We start from the raw sequence: 6,030 nt of genomic DNA on the forward strand, positions 1-6,030 counted from the left end.
GACCCACCGCCCGTCAGCGGCACAGCCGCGCCCGCAGCTCCCGCGGCGGCAGCGCCGTTGATTGCCTGCGGCCACGCCCCCTGCTCCGGGCCCCTCCCCCCTGCTCCGGGCCCCTCCCCCCCTGTTCCGGGCCCCTCCCTCCTCCTCCGGGCCCCTCCCCCCTGCTCCGAGCCCCTCCCCCCTGCTCCGGGCCCCTCTCCCCCTGCTCCGGGCCCCTCCCCCCCCCGCTCCAGGTTGATTGCCTGGGGAAGCGCAGCCGCCGCTCCCCGCTGCGGGACACCTCCCCGGCGGCCGCCGCTGCCCGCCGCAGTGACAAGCGGAGTCCCTCAGGGATCAGTCCTGGGACCTGTCTTGTTCAACATCTCTGGGGGTGCCATGGACAGTGGCATTGAGTGCACCCTCAGCAAGTTTGCTGATGGCACCAAGCTGTGTGGTGCAGCAGACAGCTGGAGGGAAGGGATCCATCCAGAGGGACCTGGACAGGCTGGAGAGGTGGGCACAAGCCAACCTCAGGAGGTTCAAGAAGCCCAAGGGCAGGGTCCTGCAGCTGGGTGGAGGCAATCCCAGGCACAAATCCAGGCTGGGCAGTGACTGGCTGGAAAGCAGCCCTGAGGAGAGAGCCTTGGGGGTGCTGGTGGACAAGAAGCTCAACAGGAGCTCTCAGTGTGCACTTGCAGCCCACAAAGCCAATCAGATCCTGGGCTGCATCAGGAGAAGTCTGGCCAGCAGGGCAAGGGAGGTGATCCTCCCCCTCTGCTTAGCTCTGGTGAGACCCCACCTGGAGTACTGTGTCCAGCTCTGGAGCCCCTATTGCAAGAGGGATGTGGAGGTGCTGGAAGGTGTCCAGAACAGGGCCAGGAGGATGAGCAGAGGGCTGGAGCTGCTCTGCTGTGAGGACAGACTGAAGGAGTTGGGGCTGTTCAGTCTGCAGAAGAGAAGGCTCCCAGGTGACCTCATTGTGGCCTTCCAGGATCTGAAGGGGGCTACAGGACGGCTGGGGAGGGACTGCTCAGGATCTCAGGGAGTGATAGGACTAGGGGGAATGGAATGAAGCAGGAGGTGGAAAGATTCAGGCTGGAGGTGAGGAGGAGGTTCTTCCCCATGAGAGTGGTGAAGCCCTGGAATGGGTTGTCCAGGGAGGTGGTTGAGGCCCCGTCCCTGGAGGTGTTTAAGCCCAGGCTGGATGAGGCTCTGGCCAGGCTGCTCTAGTGTGGGGTGTCCCTGCCCATGGCAGGGGGGTTGGAACTAGATGATCCTTGTGGTCCCTTCCAGCCCTGACTGATACTGTGATACTATGACCCCTCCCCCCTGCTCCGGACCCCTCCCCCCTGCTGCGGGGCCTTTGCGGGCCCAGGGCTGTCTATCCTGAACGCCGGGTCCCGAGGGCCCTTCGAGGCTGCGCCTAGCCGCGCGGCTCAGGCGAGCGCCAATGGCACAGCCCTGCCGGGGGCCTGAGCCTGCCCCGTTCGGCCCCGCCCCTCGGCCGCGTGCCTCTTTCCCGCGGCTGCCGCGCGGCGCAGGCAGGGCCCGGCCGGGGTGGCTTTGGCTGCGGCGCGAGAGAGGCTCCGGCGGCAGCGGCAGGGAGCGGCAGAGCGAGAGCGGCAGCGGGGAGCCCCGGGGCGAGCCCCGGCCGGCAGCGGCAGAGCGAGAGCTGCAGCGGGGAGCCCCGGGGCGAGCCCCGGCCGGCAGCGGCAGGCAGCGGCAGAGCGAGAGCTGCAGCGGGGAGCCCCGGGGCGAGCCCCGGCCGGCAGCGGCAGAGCGAGAGCTGCAGCGGGGAGCCCCGGGGCGAGCCCCGGCCGGCAGCGGCAGGCAGCGGCAGAGCGAGAGCTGCAGCGGGGAGCCCCGGGGCGAGCCCCGGCCGGCAGCGGCAGGGATGGCTGCGGGGAGCTGCGGGAGGCGCTGCCGTTGTGGCGCTGCCGTTGTGGCCGCCCCGGCCCCGCCGCCTGCTCTCCGGCTGCGGCAGCTCCTCGGTCTCCGGCCGGGGCTCGGTGCGGGCGGAGGAGCCCCCGGGGCAGGGCGAGAGGAGCGGGGCCGAGGCCGCGGGCAGGCCCCGGGGGAGTGCGGGCGGAGCGGAGCCGCTGGCAGCCGGCGCAGGGCCCGGGGCAGGGCTGGCCGCGGGAGGCCTCCCTGGGTCCCTGCCGCTCCTGGCCGTGCAGCAGCTGCTGCCGACCGCTCCGGGCTGGGGCTGCGCTGAGCCGCAGGCAGCTGCGGGCCGGGGGCGGCCCCGGGCTCCATCCTCTCAGCTGGGGCTCGAAGCTCTGCTGCCTGTCGTGCCCCAGGGCCTGGCTGCCTGCCCTGCCCCCTCCCCTGCAGGAGCAGCGGCCCCAGGGGGCCCCCCCCGGGCCGGGGGCGGAGCAGAAGCCCTCCCTGGGCTGTGCTGCTGCAGCCTGCTGGGGGCAGGTTGGCTGCCTGGGGGCCAGGGGAAGGCAGCAGGGCAGTGGGGGCTGGGCAGGGCCCTGCTGGGGGCCAGGGGAACCCCCCAGGGGTGGGGAGAGCAGGGGCTGGGGGCTGTGCTGCCTGCTGGCCAGGGCTGAAGGGGAGCTCGGGGGGAGGCTCTGGGGTGGGTCTGGGGGAGCTCGGGGTGGGGCTGGAGGGGGTCTGGGGAGCTCTGGGAGCCCTGTGGGGACAGCTGGCAGCCCTGGGGCCAGGGTTGCTGGGTGAGGGCCAGCAGCAGGCTGGGCACTGCCCCTGGCTGTGCCTGCAGCTGGCAGCAGAGCTGAGCTGGGGCTGCAGGTGCCAGGAGGCTTTGCCCCCCCAGGGCCATCCCAGCAGCCCCCAGCTGGCTGCAGGGGGCAGAGTGCAGCTGCTGGCAGTGCCCAGCAAGGTGCCCAGCAAGGTGCCCTGCTGCCCTCTGCTGTGTCTGACAGAGGCTCCCTTGCTGCTCTCTCAGGGAGCAGCAGCTGGCAGTGCAGAGCTGAAGCTGTGTGCCCAGGAGCTGCCCTGCTGAGCTGCTGGACCTCGCCACAGCACCTGGCAGGCTCAGGTCAGTGCTGCCCCACAGCCCTCTGGGCCCTGCTGGGGCTTGGCCTCCTCCTCCCCCTGCAGCTTGTGCCTCCCCCTGCTGCTCAGGGGGGCTCTGGGCTCCCTGCAGCTGGCCCTGCCTGCTGGCCCTGGCATCCAGGCCTGCTCTGTGCCCCTGGCTGGGGCTGGCAGTGGTGGCAGCTTGGCTGGCCCCAGGGCAGCAGCCTCCCTGGGTCAGTGATGATCCTTGGCATGTATTAGCTGATGCCAGCTGATGCCCAACCTCTTCAGCTCTAGAATTACTCTGAGGCCCAGGGAGCTGCAGGCCCTGGGGTTGCTGGCACCCTGGGGCCCTTGCCCAGCCAGGTGCCAGCTCTGAGCCCAGCCTGAGCAGGAGGGGCACAGCTGGGGCTCAAGGAGCTGCCCACAAAGCCTTCTCTTTCTTCCCCCCCAGGTTGCTTCTACTCCAGCCTTGCTGGGGACTCCTGCTCTGCCTTCCCTGGGAGAAGAGTTCAGCTCTGCCCTGCTCTGCCCTCACCTGCAGGGCTGTGTCCAGCTCTGGAGCCCTCAGCACAGGAAGGACCTGGAGCTGCTCGACAGGGTCCAGAGGAAGCCCCCAAGAGGAGCAGAGGCTGAGGAGCTCTGCTCTGGGGCCAGGCTGAGGAGCTCTGCTCTGGGGCCAGGCTGAGGAGCTGAGGCTGTGCAGCCTGGGGAGGAGAAGGCTGCAGGGAGACCTCAGAGCAGCTCCCAGCCCCTGCAGGGGCTCCAAGAGGGCTGCAGAGGGACTGCTGCCAAGGGGCTGCAGGGCCAGGAGCAGGGGCAATGGTTTGGGCTGAGAGCAGAGCAGGTTGAGCTTGGATGTGAGGAGCAAGTTCTGCAGCAGGAGGCTGCTGGAGCACTGCCACAGGTGGCCCAGGGAGGGGCTTGGGGCCATGCCTGGAGATCTCCAAGGGGAGGCTGCACAGGGCCCTGGGCAGCCTGCTGCAGCTGAGGATGTCCCTGCTGGCTGCAGGGCTTGCACTGGGTGACCTTTGCAGCTCCCTTCCAGGCCAAAGCATTCCAGGCTTCCAGAGTCTGGGTGCACAGGAGAGGGGCCAGGAGCAGAGCAGAGCTGCTGCCCTGCAGGGAAAAGGCTTCCAGGGTGGCCCAGGGCAGCCTGCTGCAGCTGGGGAGCTCTGCTGGCTGCAGGGCTTGGAGCTTTGCAGCTGCCTTCCAGCCCCAGCCTTGGTGTGGCTGTGAGCAGTGCAGAAGGCTCTGCAGCAGAGGGGCTCTGCCAGAGCTCTCCCTCTCAGCACAGCAGCTCCTGGCACTCTTGGTCTTCCCCACTCCCAGGGAGCTTTCTTCTGCCTTTCCCCCCTGGCTGGCCTGCCCCTCCTGAGTCCTCTCTCAGGCTCTCTTGCTGCAGGATGGATCCTTGGCAGCCTCAATAAAGATACCAACAACTGAAGAGCCATCCCCAGTGTATTGATCCTCAGCTCTGCCCAGGAGCTTCTCTGCAGCAGGGCTCAAGGCTCAGGCTGGGGTTGGCCCTTCCCACTGAGGGCAGCTCCAGACAGCTTCAGCAAGGCCAGAAGATAACAGCCAGAGCTCCTTGGGCTTGGCAGAGGAGAGCCTGGTGGCAACAATGCAGCTTGGCCTCTGCTCCCTCAGTAGAGGTGGTGGAGGCAGGAGGTGAGAGCTGAGCCTCTCCCCCAGGCCAGGCTGTGCCCAGGCTGTGCCCTACTGCCTGGGGGCACCAGCTGGGGCAGCACTGCCAGGCCAGGGCTATGCCACCACTGGGCAGTAGGGCAGAGAGGTTCTCCTGCTCCTCTGCCACATCTGGAATCTTGTGTCCAGCTCTGGGCCCTCAGTTCCAGAAGAGCCTCAGGGAGCTGCTGGAGCGAGTCCAGCCCAGAGGCACAGAGCTGCTGCAGGCAGTGGGAGAGCTGTGAGGAGAGCCTGAGGCAGCTGAGGACAGAGCCCACAGCCAGAGCTGAGAGCCAGATAGAACCAGAGCCAGAGCTGAACCTGTGAGCTGGACCTGAGAGCCAGAGCCTGGAGCTGCAGCCAGGAGCCAGAGGGGAGAGCCAGAGCCTGGAGCTGCAGCCAGGAGCCAGAGGGCAGAGCCAGAGCCTGGAGCTGCAGCCAGGAGCCAGAGGGGAGAGCCAGAGCCTGGAGCTGCAGCCAGGAGCCAGAGGGGAGAGCCACAGCCTGGAGCTGCAGCTAGGAGCCAGAGCCTGGAGCTGCAGCCAGGAGCCAGAGGGGAGAGCCAGAGCCTGGAGCTGCAGCCAGGAGCCAGAGGGGAGAGCCAGAGCCTGGAGCTGCAGCCAGGAGCCAGAGGGGAGAGCCAGAGCCTGGAGCTGCAGCCAGGAGCCAGAGGGGAGAGCCACAGCCTGGAGCTGCAGCCAGGAGCCAGAGGGGAGAGCCACAGCCTGGAGCTGCAGCCAGGAGCCAGAGGCTTCCTGTGCTGCTCCCACAGCAGGAACTGTGCTGACCTCACCCTGAGCACCAGCCCCAGTCCCAGGATGAGGATCACAGATCAGAGGATCACAGATGGCAGGGACTGGAAGGGACCCATAGGTACCATGGAGTCCAAGCCTACTGCAAGAAGGGGGCCGCTTTAACGACCAATTTGATCAGCGGATTCCAACTTTATTGAGCATCAGACACATCTTATATACAGTTTGCTATAATTATGCCCACTTGGCAACATATTATTGGTTGCTCTCTAAAAGGTTACATCATTGTTTTCACAACTCTGTGGAATTCTTCTATCCGGCCTAATTGCTCTCTTTCCCAGATCTCGCCTCCTCCTTATCTTGCTTGCCTCCCATCTCAGGGGCAGCTGGACTTCAGCATACCAAGCAATCAGCACTTTCTCACATCTCCTCTCCGCCAGTATATTATCAACAGAGAATTCTTCAAGGCCTGAATTGCACAGGTGTTCCTGGGACCCATGTCCCCTCTTGTCCGACAACAATTCCCCCGTTTTTCTTTTGTGCAAGTAAGGCCTTGGAAGTTATTCTTTGAACACTTTGCATAATACAATTATAAACAACTTTAATAATAATCAAAATGAGTACAATAATA

General features: G+C 66.2%; 1 long non-coding RNA gene and 1 other non-coding gene across 2 annotated transcripts; both read left to right on the forward strand.

The window, feature by feature from the left end:
* Positions 1–2,602: 2,602 nt before the first annotated feature.
* Positions 2,603–4,408, forward strand: LOC137456631 (uncharacterized). Its single transcript, XR_010991061.1, has 2 exons — positions 2,603–2,983; positions 3,416–4,408. It is a non-coding gene; the product is annotated as an uncharacterized lncRNA (long non-coding RNA).
* LOC137456696 (small nucleolar RNA SNORD45) lies at positions 3,194–3,275 on the forward strand. Its single transcript, XR_010991080.1, has one exon. It is a non-coding gene; the product is annotated as a small nucleolar RNA SNORD45 (small nucleolar RNA).
* Positions 4,409–6,030: the final 1,622 nt, after the last annotated feature.

Source organism: Melanerpes formicivorus, unplaced genomic scaffold (assembly GCF_026170545.1).
Source record: "Melanerpes formicivorus ecotype bairdi unplaced genomic scaffold, bMelFor1.0.p_v2 SCAF_134, whole genome shotgun sequence".
Classification (NCBI taxonomy): Eukaryota; Metazoa; Chordata; class Aves; order Piciformes; family Picidae; genus Melanerpes; species Melanerpes formicivorus.